The sequence below is a fragment of the Camellia sinensis genome, chromosome 3 (genome assembly GCF_055761805.1).
Source record: "Camellia sinensis isolate YWXY chromosome 3, ASM5576180v1, whole genome shotgun sequence".
NCBI classification, from domain to species: domain Eukaryota; kingdom Viridiplantae; phylum Streptophyta; class Magnoliopsida; order Ericales; family Theaceae; genus Camellia; species Camellia sinensis.
This window is the reverse complement of record NC_138963.1, coordinates 13,009,235-13,023,661: the sequence shown is the minus strand read 5'-3', so window position 1 is coordinate 13,023,661 and position 14,427 is coordinate 13,009,235. Positions and strand designations below refer to the sequence as shown.

At 41.0% G+C, this 14,427-nt stretch overlaps 1 long non-coding RNA gene across 1 annotated transcript; it reads right to left on the bottom strand.

The window, feature by feature from the left end:
• Nucleotides 1-6,175: 6,175 nt before the first annotated feature.
• On the bottom strand, nt 6,176-11,697 carry LOC145822338 (uncharacterized). Its single transcript, XR_014363448.1, has 3 exons — nt 11,571-11,697; nt 11,314-11,454; nt 6,176-6,778 (listed from the first exon to the last, which is right to left on the bottom strand). It is a non-coding gene; the product is annotated as an uncharacterized LOC145822338 (long non-coding RNA).
• Nucleotides 11,698-14,427: the final 2,730 nt, after the last annotated feature.

Below are 14,427 nucleotides of genomic sequence, written 5' to 3'. Positions count from 1 at the left end.
TTATGGCACTTGTGTTATCACAAAAAAGAGTGAGGGTATTCAGTTCTATTCCATAATCATGAAGCATTTGCTTCATCCACAACATTTGTGCACAACAACTCCCTGCAGCAATGTACTCAGCCTCAGCAGTGGAAAGAGAGATGGCATTCTGCTTTTTACTATGCCAAGAAACCAAATTATTCCTAAGGTAAAAACACCCCCCGGAGGTACTTTTCCTATCATCAGCACACCCTGCCCAGTCGGCATCAGAAAAACCAGTAATTTCAGCTGTAGTGTCAGTGGAAAACCAAACCCCATACCCCAAGGTCCCATTTACATACTTGATGATGCGTTTTACCACAAGAAGGTGAGACTTTTTAGGACTGGCTTGGTAACGAGCACAAACACCGACACTGAAAGAAATATCAGGACGACTGGCTGTGAGATACAAAAGACTCCCTATCATACTCCTATAAAGGGTAGGATCAACATCAATACCAGAGGAATCTTTGGAGAGGTGAAGACTGGTGCTCATGGGAGTGCGTGCATGTTTGGCAGACTCAAGACCAAACTTAGACACAAGATTTTTCGTATACTTAGACTGAGATACAAATATACCTGTAGGAGACTGTTTAATTTGAAGACCCAAAAAATAAGACAACTCTCCCATCATGCTCATCTCAAACTCATGTGTCATGCAATCCAAAAAATATTTCACAAGATGTTCAGCAGTGGATCCAAACACAATATCATCAACATAAATCTGAGCAACAAGAATATGAGACTTAGTATGTTTCACAAATAAAGTCTTATCCACACTACCCCTTTGAAAATCATTGTCAAGAAGAAATGTAGTAAGTCTATCATACCAAGCTCGAGGAGCTTGTTTCAATCCATACAAAGCCTTGTCTAACTTGTAGACATGATTAGGACATTTAGGGTCCTCAAACCCTTTTGGTTGCTCAACATATGCCTCTTCTCTCAAGTACCCATTCAAAAAGGCACTTTTCACATCCATTTGAAACAATTTAAAGCCAAGAAAACATGCAACACCAAGCAAAATACGAATAGATTCGAGACGTGCAACTGGGGCAAACGTCTCATCATAGTCAACACCCTCTACTTGTGTGTAGCCTTGAGCAACCAACCTAGCTTTGTTCCTAACAACTGTACCATTCTCATCAGATTTATTTTTAAAGATCCACTTGGTACCTATCACATTCATGTCTCTAGGTCTGGGAACTAGAGTCCAAACCTTGTTACGTTCAAATTGACCTAATTCTTCATGCATAGCATTGACCCAACTATCATCTAGCAAGGCCTCTTTAAAATTTTTAGGTTCAATTAAAGAAACATAACACATATGTGATACCTCATCCCGAATCTGTCTTCGGGTTTTCATTCGATCCGAGACACTTCCAATCACCTGTTGAGCTGGATGATTTAGTTTCACCCTAGCTGATGGTTTAAGCTCAGGACTTGCGGTGACAGGGGCAATAGGAGTGATGTCCCTTGGAGCATTCTTTGGACTTGACCTTACCTGTGAAGATGGTTCTGTAACCATTTCTTGTGATGGGTCCGCACCTTTTCCTTGATTTTGTGATTCCGTATCCACGATTGGCGACTCATCATTATCATCCTCATTTGTTGCTGGAGTAGGTGCACCTGTGTCATCTATAACCACATTGATAGATTCCATTAAGGATGAAGTTCGCAGGTTATAGACTCTAAACGCTCTACTGGTGGTTGAATACCCTAGAAAAATACCTTCATCACTTCGGGAGTCAAATTTGCCCAAAGGCTCTCTATCTTTGAAGATGTAACACTTACTCCCAAAAGTTTTGAAGTATTTTACATTAGGTTTCAAACCCTTCCACAATTCATATGGAGTTTGTAAAGTGCCGGGCCTTAAATATACGCGATTTATGACATACACAGCAGTATTTAAGGCTTCAGCCCAAAACTTAGGAGGAAGTTTCTTACTAAGGAGCATGACCCTAGCCATTTCTTGAACAACCCTGTTCTTCCTCTCAACAACTCCATTTTGTTGTGGAGTAATAGGGGCAGAAAATTCATGCTTGATTCCATACATATCACAAAAATCCGAAAACGAACTATTTTCAAATTCACGACCATGATCGGTTCGGATTCTTATGATACGCCCAATGGAAACACCCTGTTCATTTTGGATTTTAGGGACTAAGGCCTGGAAAGCATCAAACATATCAGATTTTTCCCTTAAAAAATTTACCCACGAAAATCGAGTAAAATCATCAACAGTTAAAAAAATGTATCTTTTACCTCCGATGCTTTCAGTGCGAGTAGGACCCATTAAATCCATGTGAACTAATTCAAGAGGACGTTTGGTTGTAAAGCTGTTCACCCTTTTATGAGGAGCACGGGTTTGCTTGCCAAGCTGACATGGTCCACACACATGGCTCAAATTCTTACCTAGTTTAGGTATTCCCCTCACAAGCTCTTTGTTGGCTATCTTAGTTAGGTCATTGAAATTCATGTGACCTAATCTTTGATGCCACAAGTCAATGTTACTAATGATGGCAGAGTGACAACTGAGATCATTAGTCGTAACAATCCCATAGCAGTTATCAGATGTGCGAACCCCATGTAAGACAGTATTTCCCTTTTTATCCAAAATTTCACATTTATTTTTAGAAAACAATACTTCATGATGGGAATCACACATTTGACTAATGCTTAAAAGATTTGCTTTAAGACCATCAACTAGTAGAACATTATCTAGCTTGGGAAGACCAGCAACACTTATAGAGCCCTTACCAATGACTCTCGAAGTGCCGCCATCTCCAAAGGTAACAATTCCTCCTTCATATTTTTCAAGGGAGGTGAAGTAGGATTTGTTACCGGACATATGACGAGAACACCCACTATCAAGATACCACATGTGTGAATCACGTGCTTTTAGAGCAGTGTGAGCAACAAAACAAGTCAAATCCTCTTTTCTAATCCAAATCTTTTTAGTCTTGGTGTTCACCCTAGACATGTAAGGTTGTCTCTTAACCCAAAAAGTATTAGAATTTCTACCCTTTTGAGACACCTTACCAAGAAGTTCAAAACAGTAAGGACGAATGTGGCCATACCTACCACAGTGATGACAAATAAAAACCGGTTTTACCTCCTTTTTGTTGATTTTACCAGCTTTCGGTAGACGGAGAGAGAGATCAGCCTGGTCTACCTTCAATTTTCCCTTTGCTTGAGTCTTCTTGTCATGTGAAGTAGAGGCCTGTCCCTTGTGTGCTGTTGCACCATAGCCTAACCCGCTTTTGTCGCAACCCATTTGTTGAGACCCGAGGATGTCTTCTAAAGATTTTGAACCTTTGTTCCACATGGCAATAGTGGCTCTAGCAACCCGAAGCTCTTCATCCTTTTGACAGACTATCTCTTCCAATCTGGCTTGTGACAGCTCAAGACTTTCAAGCTTTTCTTCATATGTGGAATACACCTTCAGAAGTTCATTCCTTTCAGTTTCAGAGGATAGTAATTTTCCACATAAGTCTTGCCTGTCACTCGAGATCTTGACGATATTCTGCTTTGCTGCTACAAGTTCTCCTTTCAGCCTGACATTCTCACTCTCACATGTCTTGAGCTTGAGAGAGAGTTTGTCGTTGAGTTTGGACAAATTCAAGGATTCCTCGTACAGCTTTTCGTAGGCTTGTTGTAGTTCATCGCCATTGATCTCCTCATTATCCTCAGATGTTTCATCATCCTCTTTTTGCTCTTCATTCTCCTTTGCCCCCTCCAATCTTGCAACTAAGACTGAAAAGTCACTGGATGGTGGTGAATGTGAGTTTCCTCTTTCATGGAATTGGCTCAAAATTTCCCATGCCTCTTTGGCCTTTGTGCAACGAACAACCCGTTGCTGTTCTTCAGCAGAAATTGCTCTACGAATAGTGCTAAGGGCTCTCAGATTGCTCGGACTGTCAACACTTTCTGTATCTTCTTCAATGGCCTGCCAGCCTTCTGGATCAAAGGCTCTCAGAAAAGCCCTCATTCTGATTTTCCAAAATAGGTAGTTACTCCCATCAAAAGTAGGAGCATGATGCAAGTTCTGACCACGAGCTAACTCCGCTGGCTTTGGAAGAGTTTGAGTGAAAGTGGACCAAAAAGCCATAAAAGCACTATCCCCGTCTTCTCCAGATTCAGGTTCTTCGGGTTCTTGCTCCGACCCGCTTTCATCATCCCAAGTTACAGTGTAGACTTTCTTTCGATTCTTTTTCGAAGGGCATTCAAGGGCAATGTGACCAAACCCTTGACACTCATAACACTTGACCCCTGGTCCCCTTACAATCTTTTTTTCAGTAGTTTGAGCAAATTTTGGTGGAACAGTTTTGGGTTTGTCACTACTCTTATCTTTTGAAATAGGGGCTCTGAAATTCGGCTTCTTTCTCAAAAAAATTTTAAACTGTTTTGTAAGCATAGCCGTCATTTCAGACTCTAAATCAAATTCAGTCTCCGGAGGTTTTGCAGTCTCATGGGCACTCGTGAAAGCCATATTTTCTTTTTGCTTTTTCTTAGAAATTTGGTGGGCTTCATAAGTCTGCAAATTTCCAACCAATTGATCGAGCTTGAGGGTATCAACATTCTGAGCCTCCTCAATGGCTGTCACCTTTGGTTGGAACCTCTCGGGAAGGGACCTCAAAATTTTTCCAACAACTTTTGCTTCCGGGATTTTTTCACCGAGAGTGAAACAGGAATTCACGATATCACTGAGTTTTGCATAAAATTCATCGAACGTCTCATCGTCGCGCATAAAAAGGGTTTCAAAGGCGGACGTGAGACGTTGAAGTTTTGCCCTTTTAACAGAGGTGGTACCTTCGTGAATCGTTTCAAGAATATCCCACGCCTCTTTTGCTATTTCACACGTGCAAATTCGACGGAATTCTTCAGGTGTGACAGAGCAGAAGAGGGAGTTTAGAGCTTTGCTGTTCCAACTCGAATTCTGGTAATCGATTGTGTCCCATTTATCAAGGGGTTTAGGAATATCAATCCCATCAACGGTGATTATAGGTTCACTCCACCCAAAGATTACGGAGTGCCAAACTTTCTCATCGATGGATTTTAAAAATGCTCTCATACGAGCTTTCCAATAAGAATAGTTTGTACCGTCAAGTAATGGGGGTCTATGAGTGGAGTTACCTTCACGAATAGAGTCCATGATACTAATCACACAAAATCACACTCCTATAGTTTTTAAAAAAAAAACAAAGAGTGACCTGCTCTGATACCAATTGAAAATCCTACGTGATTTGTGATTAGATCAAGATTAACTAATTCCAAACCCAATAAATTCAAAACACTCAACCTAAAATCATCAAACACTTACGAGAGTGATTTTAGTTTGTTTGTTTTTGAGAATAAACAATAAATCAACACAAACGATTTTTACGTGGAAAAAACCACAATTGAAGAACCTTCAATTGTAATCAAAAACCACGGGCGAACCGCCACTATCAATCCACTACTGAAGAACGAAAAGATTACAAAGAAATCATACAAATTACCCAACCCTAGTCAATTTGTCTCTGAATCTTCTGTAACTCTTTTCACCACACCTTCGTCACGGAATTGATTCTGAAGTTGATTCCACACCACAACTTCACTTGTCGAATTAACGACTGCGTAGACTCAAACTCCTTTTTGATCCTACGCTTTGATCTTCGGAATCCACCGAAGAGAACTCACTTGAAACTTAAGAAGCAACCTCCTTGATGTATGAATTTCAATGCATAAGTTCAGAACTCTCTTAAGAACATCAAGGAAAACGATCAAAAATCTCCAAAGAAGACTTCAAACACAACCCTAGTTTGTTTTGATCAGATCTAGGAAAACGTACTTCACAAAAACACCCTTAGCAGCTTTAAATAGAAAACTGGATCCGCGATCTCCGCTCGAGCTCACAACATCCCACTCGAGCGGACTGACCAAAAACTGCATGCGAAGAAACTGAGATGCGCTCGAGCGTAGGAGTTTTCGCTCGAGCGTAAAATCACACCCACCAGTATTTGTTGCTTGCCCTGACAAACTACTGAGACCTGCCAATCTACGCTCGAGCTCAACAGTCTCCGCTCGAGCGGACAGTACAAAAACACAAAAAAAATACTTTTGAATCAACACAAGGTTTTGTCTCCGGATTTGACAACATAGGGACCTAACATATCTTATAAGAGTCAAATTGAGGGCGTTGCAGGTTAGAAAGAAACATACTCAAACTGCCCTCTGAACGAATTGTCCGAGCAGCAGCAACCCAAACTGTTAGATTTTGACTAGAATAAAGTCTCATGTAAATAAATGGCCCAAACATTCCAGATCTAAAATAGAGAGAACTCCATAAATTATCTTCCAAAGAACCAAGAACCCAAGTATAATGTAACCATAAGAGAAAACAGAATAATAACTTCTTGTGTTTTAATAAATATAGAAGATTATATTCAAGAGGAACCAAGAGAAAACAGAAAAATAACACGGAACTAAGATCCTTGCCTTGAGCCATTGTTCTTTCTAGCATATATAATTGACAAAGTATCTTTATGTTTGGACCCTGCATCAGATATAAACTTATTGGTAGTTGAATATACACAGATGAAATAAAAACACACATCACCCCTGAAATTGGAGAAACAATGGAAATATATCATAACTCAAAAACGTAACCTTGCTTAATGCAAGTGTAAAGTAGTTTTTTTGCTGAAGGTAGATCTCCGTTTTTCCAAATGCAGTTACCTAAGCAGAGCCAAACATCTACCAGAGATGGATTCAACTTCACCTGGAATAACATCAGCCAATTTCAAAACGTAACCCTCAGCCTGAGCAGTGCAGCACACGAAACAACTAGGATTAAAACTTTTTTCTTTTTTACTTACAGCTTTTGAGAGGTGGTTTTTTGCTTCTTTTTTGTAATCAGGAAATACATCTAATATCTTTCCCCTCAAATATTCATGTGTTACCTGTCGTGTTTGTTATTGGTTTTGCTTATTATTATTATTTTTTTTTTTTTTTGGGTGTGGGCATATTGTTCTAGAAACAAAATGGTAATTAGAGGAAGAAAGTTCTGCGAAATGGCAATGTTTGTCGTCACTGCGAAATCCCATTTCTAATCTGTTAAATTTTATCAAGTTATAGTGACTCCGTAACTGCTACTAGTCTGAAACCCTGTTTCTTCATTGCCCATTCATCAATTTCAATTTCAACTTCAACTTCATTTTCATTTTCATTTTATAGTTAGTCAAAACTGTTAATGTAAATTGTAAATTGTAAACATACCTACACTCCACCTACCACCTCCACTTCACCTACTCCACCTACCACCTGCTACCACCTACTCTTCTATATATATAGAAATCATTGTAACATTCAAAAAATATCAATCATAATACATACAATTTATTCTCTCTGTATTTCTCTCTTTATACATCAACTCTAATATGGTATCAGAGCAAGGTTAACAACTTAGTAATTCCGCTTCACCGGCGGGCGGCAGCCTCGCCTTGGCCGCCCGCCGGACCTCTACACATGCCTTCACTCCCTCTCTCTCTCTCTCTCTCTGCAAGAACCTTACATACAGAAGCTCCATTTCCTCTCTGCTGCTCGTCAAACATGGCGGCCACCACTGGAGGTTGCCGATTGTTTCACGAATGCTTCGTCTGCCCTCGTTTCTTCTGTCACAACCAGAAGCCCGAAGTCGATCCCTTCGCCGCCGAGGGCTACGCACGCGCCTCTGGCCTCCCCGGCGTCTGCATCGCCACCTCCGGCCCCAGCGCCACCAAACTAGTCAGCGGCCTCGCCGACGCAATGCTCGACAGCGTCCCCGTCGATTACAGTACTCTGTTTTCATTGATTCAATCTGCACCTGGTTTTCTCTCTCTAGCTTGGAACAAAGTCCCTCTTCTCACTGTTTCTCGGAGGTAACCCAGCAACACCCACTCGAGCTTGCTCTCGGAATGACTGAACTCGCAGATCAGATTAAAAAAAAAACAAAAAAAAAAATCGCCACCTCCGGCCCCGGCGCCACCAAACTAGTCAGCGGCCTCGCCGACGCAATGCTCGACAGCGTCCCCGTCGATTACAGTACTCTGTTTTCATTGATTCAATCTGCACCTGGTTTTCTCTCTCTAGCTTGGAACAAAGTCCCTCTTCTCACTGTTTCTCGGAGGTAACCCAGCAACACCCACTCCAGCTTGCTCTCGGAATGACTGAACTCGCAGATCAGATTAAAAAAAAAAAACAAAAAAAAAAAATATGGAGTTCCCATACAGCCACCACCGCAGGGAAGAAAGAGACGAAGAGTACCCACCACCAGCGCCACCCTCCTTCGACGGGCCTCCACCACCACATCCGCCGTCATATTACGAACCACCGCCACCAACTGTGTATGGAGGCGGCCCAGGCGAACCATACCGACTGTTAGGGTTGTCCCCCAAGCAGAGAGTACTTTCTCTCTCACTATCCGTGACGGCCAGGTCATCCTTGCCCGCTCCAATCACTCCGATCCTTTCCAGCACTGGATCAACGATGAGAAGTTCCGTCCACGAGTGACGGATGAAGAGGGCTTTCCCAGCTTTGCTCTGGTCAATAAGGCCACTGGTCAGGCTATCAAGCACTCCGTCGGAGCAAAGTGCCGAAACCCATCCCCCAAATTCGGCGCCGCCCCGTTCTTCCCGAATTTCTTGACGAAGTTCGGATCGAAGGTTTACATCATTCACAGGAGGACAGAATTTAGGGCTTCGAAGATTATGCAGAGATGCTCCACTTTTTAATCTTTTTTCCAAACCCAACACCCTCTCCCTCCACTTTATCACATGGCTTGTCCCCTCTCTCTCCTCCGTTTGATTTTCAACTCAATTCTTTTTATTTTATTTTTTTTTCAAATCACTTTTACTCACCAAACAACCTTTCACAGCCACTCTGCACTCCAATAATTTCCCACCACCCCACACCAGCACTCACTTCCCTCTTTCATTTATTTATTTTAAACACTTTTCCACGGCACGTGAGCCAGCCCTTTTCCAATAATTTTCCATTACATTTTATTTAACAAACATACAACAAAAAAAAAAACAAAAACAAAAAAAAAAAACAAAAACAAAAAAACAAAAACAAAAACAAACCCACAACTACATTCATTCCAGTTGATTTTTCTGCCTTACCACACCTCCCATTCGAGTTTGCAAAACACACTTATTTTATTCATATTGGGGTTCAACCCCGATCACACTTTTACAGCAAAAAAAAAAAAGCGAAAAAAAAAAAAAAAAACAAAACAAAAAAAAAAAAAAAAACACCACAAACAAACAAAACCCAAACAACCACATCCACAGGCGGGATTAACCTTCTCTACTCTGCCGCTGGTCTTTTCTTCTTGCCTCCGTCCTGGACGACCCTTGATGGTGCTGCCTCCGTGTTTCCCACTCCACTGGGCACGATCACTACTCCCTGCTCCTCCACTGCAGCATATGGCGGCCCTCCAAATCGGAACATAACGGTGGCCTTCCGCTTCAGCTCCTTATTTTCCGCCTTTAGCACACTTATCTCTGCTCGCGCATCCTTATACATGCGCTGGAGCAGAGCCAGTTGGGCGTTTAACTGCTGCACCTCATTTGTCCTACTCTGCAGTCGGTGCGACAGGTTTGTGACCGCCGTCATGGTCTCCACACATGACTTCAAAGTATACTGATTGGCCTCAATATCAGTTTGCACCGCCATTTTTTGCTCCACCGACCGCATCGGAAAGTTCAACGGAGCAAAACCAGAGGCGCTTGGTTGAGGTTCACTGGCCACCGCACCATTTATTTCTCTTGTTGACTCGTTGAGGTCGGGAAAGAGAGTGAGCAGACCACGGGACGAAGAGGCCATATTCTGGGTAGCTGAACGGGAAGACGAGGCCATGTTTTTGGGTTGCTAAGTGTTTTAGAGAAGCAGCGATTACCGATTGGTACTGTCAGACAGGGTTGGTTACAAAGTGTTTCAAGATTTGCAGCTCTTAGAGACAAGCTCTCCGAGAGTTCAGAGATTTTAGACTGGTTTGCACAGCCTCCGCCTCACCCTTGGTTTAAATAGCCAGGGCCGATCCGCGCATCGCGCGCCACTTGCCGACAGACGACAAAACGGGCGCGCAAGCCAAGGTAGTCACGCGCCTCGCCATAATGTCCGGCACACCTTTTTATGGATTGGGCACGCCTTTTGATGGCACGCCTTTTGAAAGATTGGGCATGCCTTTTGAGGGCGCGACTTTTGAGGGCTCGATATATCTATCTACATGTATATCTTTTGGGCAGCCTATCTACACACTCATACCGTGTCTTCTACAACGGTCAGCTTTATCACTCCCTTTGTTTCAACCTCAAATCAGTTTCTATCTTCACACCTATTTGAGTTTGAGGGGGGGTTATACATAATCATGGTGAGCATGGTTATATACCATGGGAACCACCCACGCCACCCCATGGCGCACTCCCTAAGTCGCCCCCTTGGTGCACCACCAAAATCTTCTACAACGGTCCGGCATGACCCCGTAAACTGTCCCGACATTAATTCCGGTCAGCTTCTACATCGGTCCGGCATGACCTCGTAAACTGTCCATCTACACCGGTCCGACATGACCCCATAAACTGTCTTCTACATCGGTCTGACACGACCACACAGTGTCTCTACACCGGTCCGACACGACCTCGTAAACTGTCCTGCTACAACGGTCCGACATGACCCCGTAAACTGTCTTCTACACCGGTCCGACATGACCCCATAAACTGTCTTCTACATCGGTCCGACACGAGCCAGTGTCTTTTACATCAGTCTGCCATAACCATACAGTCTTCTACAACGGTCTGACACGACCATACAGTGTCTCCTATCCCATTTTTAATTTTATTTGTCAGTTTATTTTTCTGTTTTGTTACTCTCTCCAAACTCAAGTTGGCTAGTGCCTATCCTCCTTGAGTTTGAGGGGGGCTGTTAATGTAAATTGTAAATTGTAAACATACCTACACTCCACCTACCACCTCCACTTCACCTACTCTACCTACCACCTCCACTTCACCTACTCCACCTACCACCTGCTACCACCTACTCTTCTATATATATAGGAATCATTGTAACATTCAAAAAATATCAATCATAATACATACAATTTATTCTCTCTGTATTTCTCTCTTTATACATCAACTCTAATAAAAACCTTGAATGAATGATCATTGTGTGAGTCTATATATTTAATATACGCTCTTAGATACATATACAGAGAGAGAGAGAGAGATGCATATATGGCCATCGATGAAGAACAGGGAATCGTTCAAGGTAGCATACCTGGAGAAACTAGAGTTGAACCTCCACAGAGTAACTCTGGCTCTTCTTCGAGGTCTGACTTTTCTTCGACTCCACCCGAGCAACAACTCGTCAGAGTAACTCTGCAACTCGATTCGGCCCGACTCAATCTCGTTCGCAAATCTGAGAGAGAGAAAGAAAGATGCCCAAATGAGATGTGTTTAGGGCAAATCTAAGAGAGAGAGAGAGAGAGAGAGAGAGAGAGAGAGAGAAGAGAATAGAAGAGTATGAGTGTGTACCGTTCCTTATCTCCCTTCCTATGCCCGACGCTGTTAAGTGGGGTTGTACTAGCGATGGATGCCCTTCAAACCAGTGTCTGATGATTAGAATCTATTAGAAGCCCAAACGGTTGATGCATATTTTCTTTTCCTAAATTTTTTTTTTTTTGGTGAATTGGCACCAAAAATTTCATTTTTGTGCTTCTTTGTTTTTGATCATACAATTTACGACATACATTGTCTATCGTAAAAATTGCAATACTTTTAACGGTAGGCGTCGTGTGTGTCGTAAAAAGGCAATACTTTTTAATGGCGAGCGTTGTGTACGTCATGAAAAGTATTCACTTTTCACGGCTGGCGTATGTGTGTCGTGTATAATTGATGTATTAATGACACGCAATATGCACGTCGTAGAAAGTTTTATTATTTACGGCGTGCATTGCAAGCCGTAAAAAAATCATCATTATTATCATTCATGGCCTACGCAATAGACACGCCGTGGTTGGAAAAGTATTTATGATGTGCAAGAAAAAGCAAGTCGTAAAAGTGAGAAACTATGGCGTGCATTTATTGTATGCCGTTGATGTGGTGCTGTAAAAGTCAGTTTTGTTGTAATGGAACCTTGTTCGTGCATTTGTCCTGAATGACAAAAGTATTACCATAAAAAATAACAAGACAATTATGATCTGTAGTAAGTTGATACACTGATAAAAGATTAGAAGAGATGGTAGGAACATGAAGGAGATTTGATAGTTTAAAAGAATAATGTGCAGTGGGCAAGAGACCTTTACCTATATGACTGATTAGTAAAGAGGAACAATTACCAACCTGAACCTGTTCATGACCTTTATAAGGCTGAAATTGGTGAAGATTAGTCAAGTCATTTGTTAGATGGTTGGTTGCAGCAGAATCAACATACCACAGAGGTATGGGAGGATCAAAGGAAGGCTGAGGCACTGAAACAACATATGCCTTTGACTGAGACAGAAGATTGAGAAGAATTATAGTGAGAGAAAGGCTGGAAATTAGGATATAGTTGATGCCAGCATTCAAGAGTAGTATGACTAAGACCTCCACAAATCTGACATCCAAATTTAGAATAACAATTTCCTCTGGATCTAGTATTATTGAATCTTTTATTTTATCTTCCTCCTCGAAAATTATTATATTTGCCTCCTCTTGAACCTCTATATTGACCTCTTCCTCTTGCAGAATGAAAACCTCAATTAGAAGAATTTGAAGATTCATAACCAGACTGAGAGGAAGATGAAGATCCTCTTGAAGCAAAGTAGGTAACATGAAGATCAGTACTAGTTAATTGTTTAAGTTTTTGTTCAATGTGAATAGCCTCCGAACATAACAAGGAACACAAAGTTCCCATCGTGACAGTCTCAAATTGAGTACGAATGGAGGTTTTAAAAGCATTGTATTCCTTTTGTAGACCATTCAAGGTTAGAAACACTAGATCCTCATCATCAACTTTTGCAGAGGCTAAAGCCAGTTGATCTGCAATTTCTTTGATTTGAGGAGTTATCACATCAAACATCACACCATCTAACATCAAACTTGAGTTGTAGCATTTGCCTGTTATAGCTTGTGCATCACAGGCCTGTAATGGTATCCAGATGGAATGCTACAATGGAATCAGTTGTGGTGGTTAGAATATAAGTTTGTTATAGTTTGTTAGACTGATATGAGTTGTGCTAGTTAAAGAGTTAGTCAGGATTAGATATTTTGTATAAATCAGATATTTTATTTACTGTATAAATACTTGTGTAAGATACCTTTTGGAATAAGATGAAGATTTATAAGATTCACAATATGGTATCAGAGCATTGAGCTCTCGTGAGCAAGATCCAAGGACCTTCAATGGCGGATTCTTCTCTACCACCAAATCTCAGTATACTGATTTCAAACTTCAATTCTCTCATCACAGTAAAGCTCGAATCAAACTATTTTCTCATGTGGAAGTCACAGATGACAAATGTGCTTAGAGCAACTGGATTTCTTGATTATGTAAATGGATCAAATCCATGTCCATCTCCACAAATCATTGATGCATCTGGAAATCCATTCCAAATCCAGTTTATGCGAAGTGGCAACTGATTGATGCACATTTGCTCACTTGTCTGACTGTAACCCTATCATCATCCATTTATTCTTTTGTTCTTCATCTTCATCACAGTGATCAGGTATGGCAGGTTTTGGAGAAGCAATTTACTTCTGTATCACGTTCTCATATTCATCAACTTAAAACCAAACTCCAAACACTTTGCAAGAAATCATCTTCAATGGAGATTTATCTGTCTCAACACATGCTATGGCAATATAATTTCAAAATTATGGACCCTACCCATTATACAAACTACAAAGATTCAAAACCAATAAAACTATGTCATATCATCTGTTAGTACATTAATTGATATACCAATTAGTGCATATAATTTTATTTATATTTTTTTATTTCTGAAATATGTGATAAGGATTCACAGAATCATAGAACCAAGTTGCAGCAGCAGAGCACACAGCAGGAACCCATGTTGAAGTATGTACTGCATCCGAATTCAAGCCACTTTCACAGCTTGAATTCCAGCTCAGCATCCATACCAATATCTATTTGTTAGGTTGTTAGATATTAGTTAGTGAGTTAGTGAATTAGTTACCAGTTTGTTAGACTCTTGTTGTGTATATATATCAAGGTGTAATCAGAATATTGGATATGGTATGGTGAATGAAATGAAAGAAGGATGGAGTTTCTTCAACATGTTTAAATTTTATAACAAACTTTAACATAGAATAAATTAAGCTAAAAAATTTATAAAACGAGATATGTATGTTTATTTTTATCATAAATATAATTTTTTTAACTTATTCTACA